The sequence below is a fragment of the Leptopilina heterotoma genome, unplaced genomic scaffold (genome assembly GCF_015476425.1).
Source record: "Leptopilina heterotoma isolate Lh14 unplaced genomic scaffold, ASM1547642v1 Lhet_92, whole genome shotgun sequence".
Taxonomy (NCBI): Eukaryota; Metazoa; Arthropoda; class Insecta; order Hymenoptera; family Figitidae; genus Leptopilina; species Leptopilina heterotoma.
This window is the reverse complement of record NW_025111199.1, coordinates 1,072,597-1,090,613: the sequence shown is the minus strand read 5'-3', so window position 1 is coordinate 1,090,613 and position 18,017 is coordinate 1,072,597. Positions and strand designations below refer to the sequence as shown.

The window sequence follows — 18,017 nt, the reverse complement described above, 5'->3', positions numbered from 1 at the left end:
ATGTAGGGGAATGTAGTCAAGGTTGGTCTACTGTCTAGGTAGGCCACTCGCGTTTTTTTGTCAAGTTGACTAGCGCCACCTACGCGCATATTTGTCAAAGCTTGTCTTAGTGAAACCTAACTTTTTGTTCAATTACATTTTCGGAAAATCAAAAATTGTGTTTTCTGTGACGTCGGTACAAAAAAAGCTCAAAAAAAGTTTTGTGCATAATGTGAAAAACCATTAATAAAAGATAAAAAACAAATTGAATCGTCAAGGCAAGTATGCAGAAAATTTGTGGGACTCATGGTTGAAAGAAAAACAAAGTAAAAAATCGAATCCCGAAACGTATTTCTTTATTGTTACAACAATTCGGTAATGTTACTTACTGTCAAGGTCGGCCACTATGTGTTTAAAATGCGCAAAGATGAGGACGAGCTACTTCATTTGCAAAAACTGCAATTCTGTATAACTCATAATATAATTGATCATCTTATTAATATTTTTATTTTATTTTATTAATATTTTAGTGCAAAATTTTTTTTTATTTATATTTATTTTTTTATATTGTTTATTTTTATTATTTTGTTATTTCATTAAGTTACAAGCTGTAAACAATAAAGAATCAATTTTCCGTAACTCCAAACATGTTATTTTATTTTTTAAAGATTAATGCCCTTTGAATTTTAAACATGGCCGACCTTGACTGTAATGGCCAACCTGGACTACAAATTTTTTTTTTTTAAATCTTTATAACTTTTTCATTTTTAAACCTATCAATTTACTTTGTACAGAAAAAATGTTCCTATTAAACAGGACTTTCCAACCATATACTTCAATTGTCCAAATTCATTTTTAAAAAAAAGTTATAAACAAAAGTCAAAAAGGTGGCCGACCTAGACTATGTTCCCCTAATAAATTCACGCTTTTTAAAATTTTTAAAAAGTCATAGCTTTCGAGAAATCAGCTTTGTTACAACTCACCTCGGTCTCCCCTATCTTGATTCTATTAAAAGTTAAAAATATTAATAATTTAATTCTTTTTGAGTATAGTTCATTTAACTCTTGTGTTCATACCCGGGTACCCACGACTACACATTTTTTTATTTTACTCACGTAAATATTAATATTTCATCTCAGCGCTTCAGATCTACGATATTTATGTTAAATAAAAGCAATTTCTTCAAAAAAAAATTTTTTTTGTTTGTTATAAATAAATAAAAAATTAGTTTAAACTGTAGGTATGCAATGTCAGCATTCTGGGTGGCTGAGACAAATTGTTTAAAAATTCATTAGATTCACTTGAAATTTGTTACTCGGGGGTTTTCGGGGTCGCTTATTACGAATATGATGTCAGTTTTTGAAAATTCAAAATGACGGATCCAATATGGCGTTTACTAATATTGGATCCGACATTTTGAATTTTTAAAAACTGACCCTATATTCGTTTTCAGCGACCGTAAAAACCCCCGAGTAACAAATTTCAAGTGATTCTAATGAAATTTTAAAAATGTCGTCCGCCATATTGGATCCGCCATTTTGAATTTTCAAAATTTGACATCATATTCGTAATCAGCGACCCTGAAAACCCCCGAGTAACAGATTTCAAGTGAATCTAATGAATTTTTAAACAATTTGTCTCAGCCACTCAGAGTGCTGACACTGCATATCTATAGTTTAAACTAATTTTTTATTTACTTATAACAAAAAAAATTTTTTTATTTAAGAAATTGCTTATATTTAACATAAATATTGAAGATCTGGAGCTCTGAGACAAAATACCCGTGGTTCTGCTGGTCAGATTATTTTTGATAAATTTTTTGCTTTAGTGGGTACCCGGGTACCCCGGGTGCGAGACAACGTAGAATTTGTTGGGTATATACACAAAGGTTAAATAGAAAAAATTTCAAGATTAAAAAAAAATCTTAATTTTTTAAAATAAAATTTAACAAAAATATAATTAATTTGTTTAAACATTTTTTAAATAAAAAAACAATTGTTTTCGTTTTATTGACTTATTTTATTTAATTTATATCTCGGTCGTTAAAGAACTTTTTACTAATTATTCATACGCATCGATTGAAACTGCGTTGGAACCATGTTTCTACAGGAAATTAAATCACTCTATGGCTCTAAGGCATTCGACTTAGCAAAGACATGGCTCAAAATAAGGAAAGAGTTAGATATAAGCAACCAAAGGAATGAATTTCTAATTAATTGCAGACATAGCGATCTTTTTCGAAAACATATAGATTATTTAACAAAAAATATTTCAAAATTGTTTTTACATAGTAATTCTGTTAAGAAGAAACTTAATTTTATTACATATAATATAAGATATCAAATAAGAAATATTGAAATTCTTGATATTCATAATCATTTAAATTATTTAAACAAAGTTAAAGGAAAAGTCCTTGATGAACTAAGTAACTATATTTCTCTTGATAAAATTCAAGAAATTGTAAATTATAATAAACAGCATAACATTAAAGAGAATTGTTATAGTAGTAAGTTTGAACAATTGAGAAAAAAGGGAAATTTTAATAACAATGAACAATTTGAATTAAATTTACACAAAAAAATTCTCAAAAATAATATCAATGATCCATGGATCAAAAATTATACTGACACTGTTATACCAGATGAGATAAATGACATTTTAAGATTAGGGGATAATTTTAGTTCTACATTTATAACTTCGAAAAACTCACACATTTTTAATATTGTTAAAGATCTGGAGAATGGCCTAATGAGTATTCCAAAGGAAAGTAGAGAGGAGATTAGACATAAGGTTTTAATTCTCAGTTCTTGTTATATAACGAATCCTAAATTCATTTCACATTCTGATAGAATTATAGCAAAAAATATTAAATTAACCACAAATTTTCTGAAAACTAATAAACGACTTTTTATTACTAAGGCCGATAAGGGCAACACAACGGTTATTTTTAATAAACAAGACTATTTTGATAAGGCAAATTCCATGCTAAGTGATAAAAATACATATGATCTAATTACTGAAAATCCTTTAGTGCCTTTACAAAAAAGAGTTTTTTATAAATTAAATAAATTAAGAAATAATGGTTATTTAGATGAGAATATAAAAAGAAAAGATTTAATAACTACAAATACAAATTTGGCAAGATTTTATGGCTTACCAAAAATACATAAAGATAATTGTCCGCTTAGACCTGTTGTTTCAACCATTAATTCTCCTATATATTTTATGTCTAAATTTTTTACAAATATTTTGAACAAGTCATTACCTAAACCTTTTTCTTACGTAAAAAATTCGTTCCATTTCAAGGAATCAATTAGTAATTTAAAAATCCCACATGATTATGTTATGTTGTCTCTTGATGTTTCGTCCTTATTCACTAATGTACCTATTGAACTTGTTGTGAAGGGTATTGATGACAGATGGTCATATATTGAAAAATGTACTAAGATTCCTAAAGATGAATTCAAGAATTGTATTGTATTTATTATGAACAATATGTTTTTTCAATTCAATAATAAATATTATGGACAAAAATTTGGCACGCCGATGGGTGTTTCAATTTCTCCAATTCTTGCTGACATAGTTATGCAAGACTTGGAAAAAACTATCATTAATAATTTAGATTTCCCAATTATTTCATATAAAAGATATGTGGATGACACTTTTTTATGTGCTCCAATTAATAAAGTATCTGAAGTTGTTGATACCTTCAATTTCTTTCACAATAAACTACAGTTCACTCATGAAGTGGAATGCAATAATAAAATTAATTTTCTAAATTTAAAGATTATAAGATCTGAAAACGATAATATTATTACTGATTGGTACAGAAAAGATACCCATTCAGGAAGACTATTATACTATCCCTCAAATCATCCAATGCAACAAAAAATTGCAATTGTTAAGAATCTTGTTGACACTGTTTTGATACTTTTCGATGAAAAATTTTATAAGAAAAACATAAATCTAATTAAACTAGATTTAAAACTTAATAATTATTCTGACCATTTTGTTAACAAACATGTAAATAAAAGAATTATTGAAATTAACAATAGAAAATTTTCTAATAAAAATAACAATGTTAACAATAGTAGTAATACATTAGTTAAGAAAATAGTTTTTCCTTATTATGGACCAATATCGGAAAATATTAAAAGAAATTAGAACCTTTAATATTCAAACTATTTTTAGTGTCGATTCAAAATTGAATAAATTCATTAAACTTATTGGTAAGGATAGACACGAGAGACACAATCAATGTAATTGTGTTTATAGATTTCAATGTAACTGTGGAAAATCATATATAGGACAGACCAAAAGACCGTTACATATTCGTAAAAAGGAACATATGAGCAATTCTAATTTAAATAAAAAATATTATAATGCTATTACTAACCATTTGACTAATTCTAATAATGATTCTTCTCCACATTTTGTATAATGGGATGATTTTGATATTTTAAATATTGAGCCAAATCTTAAACGATTATTATCAGAAATGTTTTTCATAAAAAAAGAAGGAGAAAATAGTTTAAATAAAATGACTGATTTAGATAATTTTGATAAATCGTACGAAATGATTCTAAATTTTATTTCTAGTAATTTAACGTAATAAATACTCATTGGGTCTCATTCACTTTTCTTATTCATCTTATTGTTTTTACTTGTTATTGTTTTCTCTCTTTGATTAATATAAATTGTAAGTTCTCGATAGAGTTTGGAGCTCAGTTTTAAATTTGACTTTGCAGTTTGCAATACACGTTTTTATTTTAATTTTAATTTGTTTTGACAAATTATTTTTACTTTTATTTTTATTTAATTGTGACGTATTGTATTGTGAGCTAATATTTATTTATTTATGTTTCCATGTTAATATGGATTATTTATTTATGGTATGTTAATTTTAATTTTAATTTTTATTATTATTACTCTTTTTATTTATCCCTTACATAAGAACCTTTATTTAATTTTTTTTTCTAATTTTTTTGTTTTGTTTTAATTTTATGTTTATTTTTATTCTACTTTTTTCTAATTCAATTTTTATAATTTCTGACTCCAGACTCCACTCCATCGTCAGGGTTTTAAATTTTTAAGTCTTCGTTTATTTTAATCACTAATTTTTTGGTAATGTATTTTATTTATTTTTATTTATTGTTAAAGTGGTTTTATTATTGTTTTTAATTTTGTATATATTTTTTGAATAGACTCCCTGAAGAGGAAATCGATTTGATTTCGAAACGTTGGAGTAAATAAATTTGTTATTTGTTGTCCGAATGTTTTCGTTTTATTGACTTATTTTACACAATACTTTTTATTTTTGTATTTAATTATATTTAATTATTTCCTGCGTAAAATGTAAAGAAGTGTAAAAAAATTATTTATTTATTTGTTTATACACCTGTCATCAGCTTACATATCTTGGCTGTACAAGTGTCCCTTTACAAATTTTCTTACAATAATTTCTTATATACACTTAATACTAAATTTTTGCGCCTACAGAGCGATTTAAAATTAGGAGTACTCGCATTAGCCTCAACCACCCGTCTAATGGGTTTTCTCGCCAGTGGAGAGGGAAACTGTAGAAAACCTCTCCTGAGTACAACCGGTTTATCGACAGTCGAGTTTTAATGGTGTGTACCGGACAATAATCGACGGTGCACATCATTATACCCCGAAGTCAAACCTCCCGCTCAGATTGTCTCATGTGCCGAGACGCATGAATATCCCCTAATCGCCAAGTCGTCGAATGATCAAATAGTCGAATGCCAAGTAATCGAATTGACAAAACGTCGAATGCTAAAAACATCGAATCGGCATTTAGTCGAATGCTTAAAACATCGAATTGTCAATACGTCGAATGTTCAAAACGTCGAATGATTAAAACGTCGAATGCTAAAAACGTCGAATCGTCAATACGACGAATGTTCAAAACGTCGAATTATCAATTCGTCGAATGTTAAAAACATCGAATTGTCAATACGTCGAATGTTCAAAACGTTGAATGATAAAAACGTCGAATGCTAAAAACATCGAAGCGTCATGTAGTCGAATACTAAAAATATCGAATCTTCAGTTAATCGAATGCTAAAAACATCGAATTCTCAATTCGTCGAATGTTCAAAACGTCGAATGTTTAAAACGTCGAATGCTAAAAACGTCGAATGTTCAAAATGTCGAATGCTCAAAACGTCGAATGATAAAAACGTCGAATGCTAAAAACTTCGAATCGTCATTTAGTCGAATGATAAAAACATCGAATCGTCAATACTTCGAATGCTAAAAACATCGAATTGTTAATTCATCGAATGCTTAAATCATCGAATTTTCCATTCGTCGAATGTACAAAACGTCGAATGATCAAAACGTCGAATGCTAAAAACGTCGAATTCTCAAATCGTCGAATGCTCAAATAATCGAAACGCCATCTGTTCGAAATGTCAAGTAGTAGAATAGTAAAGTAGTCGAATGGTAAAGTAGTCGAAACGCCATCTGTTCGAATTGCCAAGTAGTAGAATGGTAAAGTAGTCGAATGTTCAAAACGTCGAATGATAAAAATGTCGAATGCTCAGAACATCGAACTGTTAATTCATCGAATGCTCAAAACGTCGAATGATAAAAACGTCGAATGCTAAAAACATCGAATCGTCAAAAGTTCGACGTTTTTATCATTCGACGTTTTGAGCATTCGACGAATTAACAGTTCGATGTTCTGAGCATTCGACATTTTTATCATTCGACGTTTTGAACATTCGACTACTTTACCATTCTACTACTTGGCAATTCGAACAGATGGCGTTTCGACTACTTTACCATTCGACTACTTTACCATTCTACTACTTGACATTTCGAACAGATGGCGTTTCGATTATTTGAGCATTCGACGATTTGAGAATTCGACGTTTTTAGCATTCGACGTTTTGATCATTCGACGTTTTGAACATTCGACGAATGGAAAATTCGATGATTTAAGCATTCGATGAATTAACAATTCGATGTTTTTAGCATTCGAAGTATTGACGATTCGATGTTTTTATCATTCGACTAAATGACGATTCGAAGTTTTTAGCATTCGACGTTTTTATCATTCGACGTTTTGAGCATTCGACATTTTGAACATTCGACGTTTTTAGCATTCGACGTTTTAAACATTCGACGTTTTGAACATTCGACGAATTGAGAATTCGATGTTTTTAGCATTCGATTAACTGAAGATTCGATATTTTTAGTATTCGACTACATGACGCTTCGATGTTTTTAGCATTCGACGTTTTTATCATTCAACGTTTTGAACATTCGACGTATTGACAATTCGATGTTTTTAACATTCGACGAATTGATAATTCGACGTTTTGAACATTCGTCGTATTGACGATTCGACGTTTTTAGCATTCGACGTTTTAATCATTCGACGTTTTGAACATTCGACTAAATGCCGATTCGATGTTTTTAGCATTCGACGTTTTGTCCATTCGATGTTTTTAGCATTCGACGTTTTGTCCATTCGATTACTTGGCATTCGACTATTTGATCATTCGACGACTTGGTGATTAGGGGATATGCATGCGTCTCCATGTGCCGGAAAAATACCAAGCCAAATGGGCGCGAACGAAGGGTACTTACCCTTGGTCCTTGAACGACCGCCAAGCGAGGCATCTATCCGACTGAGCTAATCTGTCGGTAAGTGTAAAAAAATTATAATTTTGTTGGTTAATGTTAAAAAAATTTATAATTAACAATAAAAAATTGTTTAACCAATTTAATAATTTATGAAATTAATGCAGAATGTTTATATGTTAATTATACTCATTAAATTTCGGGCAAAAAACTCGAAGAAATATACTACAAATTGATTTTTTTCAATTATGTTCTTTTCTCCACAAGTTAATTAATTAATATTATATTTGTTTATTTAATAAAAGTAAAATTATATAAAATTTTTTACTTCAGAAATACTTAAATATGATTTCTAATGTACTTAAAAAATTTTTGAATGTTAAAAACTTTATTTTATAGCAACATATCGATTTTTTATACTTTGTTGTAAACAAATAAATATAAATAAACAAACATTAAAAAATCGGTATCGAGGAATTGATAGAGAATTTAGTAGATCTCTAGACTGATTTTGACGCAAATAGTATATTTGGCCCCACTGTGCGTCATATGTAAAGCTCTGCACAGCTGCAGTTTTTAATAAAAAAAACTTTTCTCTAATTATGGCTCATTTTTTTCTCAACGGTTTTATACTCGCGGAGACGTTTAAGGAATATAACACAGTTTTAATTTTTTTGTTACGACGTGAAGAACATATTTGTTTATTAATATTTTATAAACAAATAATATAAAAAATTATATGAAATAAAAAAACTTTAAAGCGAAAAATGTTTTTAAATATAGTGCAATTCAAGACGAAAAAACCCTTTTTTTGATTTTTAAATCCGTCAACTGGAACTCTAGAAAATTTTTTTTTTAATTTAGCGCTACTAAAAAATTCAAACGTTAATAACTTTTACAAAAAAATTTCTTTTGGATTAATATTTTCTGAAATTCTTTGTAACCATACTAAGTTAAAAAAATATTTTTGTTTAAGAGTAAAATTTTTATATTTTAGATGATCCGTTTGGGAAGTTCTGACCACCTCGTAAATTCGTCATTGCTATAAAAACCTATTAGGAAAATAGTAGAACCCATTATATCTTTTATTGTATTCCTATAGAAGGTTTATAAGTGTTTTCTAATGATTTCAATAAGGCTTCTGCATTAGGGGCGGAGTGAACTTCCGTATAACACAATGGAAGCAGTCAATTGGCAATAATTGATAGATCCTGAGTTTTCAACACCATCAAAATTAAATCCCAAATTTACATAATTCTATAGTTTTCAAAATTGAATAATTAACGACACCTGGGTTTAAATACCGAATCTCTTGAATTTAAAACTGAGCCGATACAGTAGATTTCAAGATTTCGAATTGACTTTCTGATGATTGACAAATTTGTTTGCCGGGAAAATGCTTAAATAGGAAAAATACAGCAAGTAACGGACAAATTCACCACTTTTATTTACTCTCATTGCTTTCTGCATTATTTTAATAATTATTTAACACGTGGAACGTAAATTTCTAAGACGAACCTAAATTTGTTGAAATGTGGAGTTGCTAAATTATTTTACAATTTGTAATAATGTACTATACTGAGCGATAAATTATAAAGTTAGTTCCAGCTAAAAATGACAAAATGAAAAAATGCAAATCATTATTGATTTGCATTTTGGCATTTTTCGATTGGTATATTTGAATTTTACAATATTATTCCACTTTTATTTTATTTAAAAATTTGAATTTTACATATGAAGAGAATATATGAAGGGTAGTGTTTGAAATAATCAGGTAGCAACAGAAGCGCATGGTTGGCCCGATTCCAATTTTTAAGCGCCGCCTTGCCATCATCAAGAGCGCAGAGTCGCGGAAAATCAGCAGTAGAACCAGTAGTAACAGTAGTAGCCTCGCGGAGTAGCATACTCGTTTAGTTCTATAATACCGTAAGTAAATTTCGATAAACCCCCGCAATAATAAAAACCGTATCAACATTAATCATCCATAGATTTTGACAATCTAAAATAAAATACTCTTTCCTGAAGGTCGTCGGACTCAACTGAATTGCCTCGGAACCTCGATGGTGTTGAAACTACTTTCATATTTTGTTGTTCTTTGCTCGGGGGAATCGATAGATGAGGGAAACGTCGCTAGTAGCGCCCGTGGAACAAGTGGTGGACTGTGTTTTGTGCTGCGATTCAAGATTATTTCTTCTTTCTTTTCATTCTTGGCACAACATTTTTATTATGTGCGGAATGTGTGTCGTACTCCACTTTATAACTACTAAATGCTGCCTTCATTAAAGAGGTGAGACATTTATTATAAAAGATGACAGTTCTTGCGGTAGAAAAGGAAAACAAAACCACCCCTTTCTATATTCTGTTATATATACATAGCCATGACAATATCATAATGACATTTTATGAATGAAAAAGCTTCATTTAATTAAATGTTTATAATCTAAAATGGATAAAATAGTTCTCAAATATATTAAAACCAATTTTTTGCACAATTAGTTCAGAAACACGATTTTTAAAATTAAAAATAACAGTTGAAGACTTATTACAAAATTATTTTATTGTCAAACATTTTTTTAAATGGAATAATGTAATTTAATTTTATATCAATTATCAAATTTGTGCTGTGTATTATTATGCATAGTCAAAGAATTTTATGTTAATAAAAGATAAATATCTTTTATTGATACAAAATTTTTAATTATAATTAGTAACAATGTTCAGACATACCTAAAAGTTCATCTCTTTTAAGAATATCCTTAAAAAACGTATTTGAAATATTTTTTCAAAATAAAAATGTATACAATTAAAAACATTTCTTTTCTGTTTTTAGCATTTTCAATATTCAAATAAAAACTGACACTTTTAAGAATACTTATTCAGGAATTTTTAGTAAAATTTTTCTAGAATTTAACTCCAGTTTAATTAGTTTTATTATATTTTTATAATATTAGTTATTATTAAACAATATACAATTAAATAGAAACAATTAATACGAAAAATTGTAATCAAACAGAAATATTTATAAATTAAACAATGAATAAATAATCTATTTATTCGAAAAGAAAGCAGTTAAAATAATAACAGTTATAACAATTACTATAATCTCTTAATAATTTTTCCATTAAAAATATTTTACTAAATTTAATATTCTTATTTTGAAAGAATATTGATAATATAATTTATTGAATTATTAAATATCAAATACTGTATTACTGGATAAATTGAAAAAAAACAATATTTGTTTATTTATTTATTCAACATAATTTCAAAATAATTGACATTACTTCGAATATGAATCCATTACAGTAGCCAAGGAAGCATTAAAAAGAGATTAGGTTGCTCGCTATTATTAAAGCATGTAGTTGTTTTTAATAGTGCGAGATGAGAAATAATTCAATAAATTATTATAGTTGAATTGAGTTTATATTCCTTTTAATTTGACTACTGCACTGGAATAAATTGATAATCAACATTAATTCACTTTAAAAAGACTAAAAAAATGTGTTGAATAAAATTTATTTATAGAACTAAAATATTTTTTATCCGTAAACGGAATTCAAAATTCAAAATTGCTTTTACACTTTTCTTCATTTTTCTTCACATTTTTTGACGTCATGAATTCAAAACTAACATTTAAAAAAAAATTCTTGTTTATATGTATGTGCGTGTGCCCTATGGGGCATTATCCCAAAAAAAATGTAATAGACTTTTTTTCAATGGATATTGGTTGTCAATATGTCAAAGTGATAGAAACATTATTTTGGCAAAGCAATTATTTTTCGTTTTTATGTATGACGTCAAATTTACGAAATGTTTGAATACTTATAAATTTGCATACAAAAAGTAACTTCAAAAAGTAAATTATGAAGTGAGATTTATTACTGAATAATAATTATTATTATTAAATAATAATTTAAATAATATTATTATTATTTTAAACACTTCGAAGCTGCATTTATTTAATTTTTAAAGAATAATTTTAATCAATGAAGAAAGATGAAAAGTAATCTTTTATTTAAAAATTTTCAAACAAAGAAAAAATTTCTTTTTTTGTTGATGAATATTCGTATACCTATATTGAAAATAAAATATAAAAGTAATTGCTGAGCGGAATTTTCTTCTCGCTTTGAAATTTTATTTTTCTCTGTGCAAGCTTCAATGTTTTTTTGGGTTTAAAATTTTTTTAAATTATTCTTTTTGCAAATATTGTTTAAAAAATGATAAATGTTTTTCTTTAAAAATTTGTAGCACTTTTTGAGATGCCTCTTTTGATCCCTTTTTGAAGATTTTTAAGTTAAATTTGCAAAAGTTATTAACAATTTAAAAAAGTGAACTTTTGAAAAAAGGTATTTTTTCTTATTTTTTTGGTATTAAATTGACATTTAATTTTAAACATTTCGTGTCGCTTGAAAAGATGCTTCAGGAACGTAACGAATGACCTATATTATTTTAACTTTATATGGTCTAGAATTGAAAAGTCATTGACATTTTAACAATTAGAATTTGTGCAAAAAATGTCTTTTTGAAGTTTTTTTGTAATAGCAATAATTCTATTTATAATATTAATAAAATGAAAATGTTTATGAGGAAGCAAAGTGTTCCTGAAATAAACACAGAAATTTCAGTTGCAACTTTGTAGCGTTTTTTATTTATAAACAATGCTTTTCGTACCATCAAACACATTGGCTCAAATGCGAAAAATGTTTGCAATGTATTTTAATGTTGCAGCAACATTAATTAAATTTTATTTGCCATTTTATTAATAATAAAAAATTGAACTTGTATTTTAGTAAATATTATTTATCTCACAGATATTATATTTACTAAAATACGAGTTCAATTTTTGACAAATCTTTAAATTACTAATTTTGATTAAGTTAGGCATCTGTCAGTTTTAAAAAAAATTTAGAACGTTTAAAGGAACTAAGTATTTTTTCCATATAAATATTTCGAAAAATTACTTAATGTAATAAAAATAAAAAAGTAGGTATATTAAACATTTTTAATCTTTATATATAATTTTTCAATACGTTATGCAATAAAAAAAATTAATAAATTAAAATTAAAATTAATTAAATTAAAAAAAATTAATAAAAATTTAATTTAAAGGTCAAATAAATAAATATCGTTCATTTGAAGATTCAAAACTTTATGATTTTACCTGTCATGTAAGTTGAAGTATTTTTTAATTCAATAAAATGAAATACATAATAAAATTAAATTTTACCCTTCATATTAGCTTAATACACAATCAAATACTTGTCAATTTCAGTTTTATCGACAAAATTCTAATTTCTGAGGAAGAAGAAATTTCCGATAAAATTATTGAATCATTTTCTGTTATAAAGAGTGACATAAGGTTTGTCTCGTTTTATAAAATCTTTATAATACCGATAATATATATTAAAATAATATGTTTCATGTAAATTATTATTTATTATATAAAATAAAATAATTTCTAAGTGAAATACTATCTTTTGAAATTTAAATTCAAATAAATGTAGAAGAAATGATAAATTTAATGTAGTTGTTATTAATAATCATCTTTAATTATTTTTTCCGCCTTTTGAAATATGATACTTAAATTTATTTTTCTTCCCATCGTTCGCCATACTTTGCCCATATTTTCTGAAGGAAAACATATTTTTTTTCCCATGATTCGCCATACTTTGTAGGTAGTTTAAAAATATAAAAAAAATAGTTTTACTTCTTGTCATGGTTAGCTATATTTTGCCCATATTTTAAAAATATAAAAAGATAGTTTTTCTTCTTCCCATGGTTTGCCATATTTTTCCAACAGTAAAAATTTGTAAAAAATTAAATATTTTGACAGTAAAATTAAAAAATATAAAAAAATGTTTTCTTCTCCCCATACTTTGCCATATTTTGCCCATGGTTCAAAAATAAAAAAATTAAAAGGTTTTGTGTTTATTTCAGTTGATTTCATGAAAAACTAACTTCTGTAAGTTGTCCTTATTCTTTAACCATGGGATTCGCTCATTAGCAAATACTTTGTCATACTTTGTCAAACTTAGTGACTTAATTCGCCACCCTTTACCCATATATTCCCATACTTTGACATTTTTTACTTATACTTATATTTCTATGTGGGAAGAGAGTAATAAAATTATATAACGACAAATAATCAAGTTAATACAGTTAATAATGTATTATTAATGTATATTAAAATTAAAAACAATAAATTTTTATTAATTTAAAATAAATTTTTTTATTTAAAGTTAAAAATCTTACAAAAATACGGTTAAATAAAGATTTATGTAACAAAATATTTTAATTAAGCTAACAAACATTTTTTATATAAGCTGAAATTTTCTGCATTTGAACCAATTTATTTTTCTTTGATTGATCGCTTGTGACTTGTGCTCTTTATTGCATTCAAATGTTTTTATTATTTTTATTTTATTCATTTCATATTGCAATATTTTTTTATACATATGTACATTTCAATTAATTTGAATTTTATCACAGAAAAATCCTGCCACTTCCAGAATTTAAAACATGGACTTTTGAAACTCGAGTCGAGAGTGTTGCAAATATTATATCCCTTGGGATTCAAAATTAGTTATTTATGATATTTATTTCTTTATATTATGAGTCTTAATAATAAAATTTGCAACTTATCGTGGTTATATAAGATATACAAATTGAAAAAAATGTGAAACAAATTTTTATTAATCTAATAAAGGTGCTTCAATGATATTTTTGATCAAGTCGGCAAAATTTTTTTGTAAACAATTTTTTTCTTCATTCGAGGCCATAAAAATGATATTTACAAACAGTGATCAAATAATCGAGTACCAAATGATACCTGGTGGTTTTCGGGGTCGCTGATTACGAATATGATGTCAGATTTTCAAAATTCAAAATGACGGATCCAATATGGCGAACAAAAAATTGAATATTTGATGGATATTTAATATTTATGAAACTTGGTATCTAGGCGTTTTCGGGGTAGCTGATTACGAATCTAATGTTTGATTTTCATTATCTAAAATGGTTTTCAAGATTTGCAAATCTGGCATTAAATTCGTAATCAGCGACACAAAAAACCCCTAGATATCAAGTTTCATAAAAATCCATTAAATTAAAAATTTTTGATCCGCCATATTGGATCCGCCATCTTCAATTTTGAAATTCTGATAAAAAAGACGTTAAAGGGTTATAGCATAAAATAGATTAACTCAAACCCTGTAATAATTACATTTCTTTAAGGAAATTATTACTGAGTAAACTGAAAAATTTTGATTATTTTATTTATTTTTTATATTTGACTTTTTTCAACTTTACAGACTTCCAATATTGAAAAATATTTTTTTTGTAATTTATAAACTTTAATTAACGTCCTTCAGTAATTATAACAAAATTTAAAATTAAATATATCAATCGAAGTTATCTGTTTTAGTCATTTCAACTTTAGCTGTCATATAGAAGGTAATTGAAACCTAAGAATCTTATGAAAGTTTATTTACGTAAATCTCATTTTTTATTTATAATTAAAAACAGTGCCTTTCAATCATTTCTCAGAAAATTGGTTCAAAGAAAAAACTGTTTCTACTCATTTAGAAGTGTTTTTAAAATTTTATTTACAATCAGTAGAGATGTAAATCACTTTTTGTTTAGGTATGAAAAAAACGTACTATATTTTAATAAACATTTAAGTGTATTATTTTCAATAACAAACATATCAGTTTCTCGTGGTTTAACAAAATGTTGTTTTCATAATTTAGCCTATAAATTTCAAAATGTTTTGAAAGTCAAAAATCTTGGAAACATTTTTTGGAAAGTGGAATTTGAATATTATTTCAACTCGTTAATAATTGTTTCTGATATTGTAGTAGAAATTAATTATATTTACAACTGAATTCCGAAAAAATTCAAATTATAATCACAGTTCAGACGGAATAACAACAGGAATAAAAAATTGAATAGTTCCAATGGAAAATATTTTTGGAGTTTCGTTGTAATCATACCAAGTGGTTATTTTTAATAGATTATTATATTAATAATGGTAGGACTAAATTTTAGTTAATTTTCCCCAAAGTTCATTAAATTATCAGAACTCAAAAGACCGAAGTCAAATGACTTGGGTTAAACTTCATTTAAGTTTTTTTAAGTTTTCTTATCCCAAAATACGTAGTATATTTATACTATGTATTTTTGGAATTTATGTTTTCTAAAAATAATCTTGAGGTTAAGAATTTGTAATTAAATTTAATATTAGTTGTTTACCGTGGTAATAATAAGCAACTTAATGTGTAAGACGAAATTCTCCCCAACTCTCCATTGCACACTTTAAAAATAATTACGCCAAGCGGGGGATTCCCATTGCACTTGAAAAAACAACGCAGCACTGAGAAATACATAAAGAAGCCGTTCAACTTTATTTCCATCACTTTAATAAACTGATTTCCTAGGCGACGAGCAGAGAAACAAAAAGAGTATTCAAAGCCTGAATGTTTATTTTCTTACATAAATGCATTCATCTGTTGAAGAATAATCTCACCTTTTTCAAATCTTGCCTGACTTTAAAGCTTAAGAATTAAAGATTCATTAATTTGAATCAAATGCATTTTTTCAAGTACTGTCAAGTACTTCAGAAGGGAATAAATGGAAGGCACAGAAACAAATTAGGGGGAGACTGTTGCATAATGGATCACTTCAATTTATTCAAAAGTGATAAATGAAAATAATTTCGCTTTTCACTGAAATTAATGGTATACTTTAAGTCTATACCCAAAGTTTCCATGTTATTCATTGCTTATTGTAAAAAATATCACAGAAAATCTATTTTTGGTATTTCAGTAATAATAGTCAATATATACTTATAAAGAATTAAAAATTTTATTATCATAAATTATAAAATATAAAATAATACAAAATAATTAATTATAATAATCTTCGTATTTCATTCTTTCATTCTGTCTGTTCGCACTTTGAAGTTAGATTTTGTGTATGCTTTTGTTTTTTTTCTTTAGGAAATATTGTTTGACGAATCGAAAATATGCAGGTATTTTTCATAATTTATAATAAAATAATATTTGAAAATAGAAAATTAGAAAATTTAAAAAAATTATGATTAACAAATAAATTTTGTTTTTTATATGCTTCTTTATAACAAATTTCGATTGACTGATCTAAATTATGCAAATTTTTTTTATTTTTAAAAAATATTAAAAAAATTGTTAATTGTTTAAAAATTATGATTAAGAAATAGGAAATAAATACCCACTTTATGCATAATTTTTATTTCTCAATAACAATATTGTTCACAAACTCATTCTTTTATCTCAGGAAAAAATAAACTATCCCGTTTTTTAAAATTTTTGTAGAAAATTATCAATTTTCATAAGGAAATAATTTGCATCATTTCTATTTCTTAATTAAAATTGCTTTAATAAAATTCAAAGTTTCTTAAAAATAAAGGAAAAAATGTTTATAAATTATATTTTCAATTGCACTTCTTAAAATTTATTTTCATCATTTCAATTCAATTATTATCTTCTAGAATTTTTAACTGAAATTCTTCTCTAAATCAACTATTTTTAATAATTTTTGAAAAAGTTTTTTGAGAATTTTCAAATACATTTGTTTAAAATTCAATTTTACGAAATTTCGATAATTGAATGTTTTTTAAAATTTATTTCTTATAAATAATTTTATCAGCAAATTTTTAAATAATTGAATTCATTTGACGAATTTTATTAAATTTTTTAAGAATAATTACATTTTTCGAGGAATTTGAATAAAATTGTACTAAAAATAATTAAAATTCTGCGATAAGCTATTTATTAATGAAAATAATTAAATTCCTGAAACAAATTTATTATTTATAAAAATAATTTAATTTATTTAAAAAAATTTATTATTTATAAAAATAATTAAATATTTGAGTACAATTTTATTAAAAATGTTTTTAAATAATTGTATTCTTTTGGGAAATTTATTAAAATAGTAGATATTGAAAATCATTGAAATGAGGAAAATTTTTGAAAATATAATTGAATTTTGGAGAAGAATTTTATTATTTATAACAATAATTGTGATTTTAACAAGATTTTTTTTTAAATTTTGAACATAATTGAACTTTGTAAGACAAATTTTATTACTTTTAAAATAATTGAATATCCGCAATCATTTGTAACTTTTCCAAAATTCAATTGTTTAAAATGTTTTTAACTAAAAATTTTCTATACTATTTTTAATAATTAATTAAGTAAATATTGACAAATTTAATTAATTTCAAGAAGAATTTGAATTATTAACATTTTGCAAACATCTAAATTTTTTAAAATTTGTAGTTAAATTCATTAAAAATTGAAATTTTATAAAATTTCTAATTAAATTCTATTAAAAATTGAAATTTTATAAAATTTTTAATAAGTTCATTAGAAATTGAAATTTTA

At 25.7% G+C, this 18,017-nt stretch overlaps 1 protein-coding gene across 3 annotated transcripts in view; it reads left to right on the top strand.

Moving 5' to 3' along the window:
- Nucleotides 1-9,385: 9,385 nt before the first annotated feature.
- Nucleotides 9,386-18,017, top strand: part of LOC122512040 (potassium voltage-gated channel protein Shab) — a 77,367-nt gene continuing 68,735 nt past the window's right edge. Inside the window, exons 1-2 of one of the 3 annotated variants that reach the window (XM_043627655.1) lie at nucleotides 9,386-9,519; nucleotides 9,619-9,880. The gene's annotated coding sequence lies outside the window, so the exon portion shown is untranslated. Of the gene's footprint in view, nucleotides 9,881-18,017 lie in introns of all 3 variants that reach the window. The other 2 variants (XM_043627656.1, XM_043627654.1) reach the window with 2 other exon arrangements.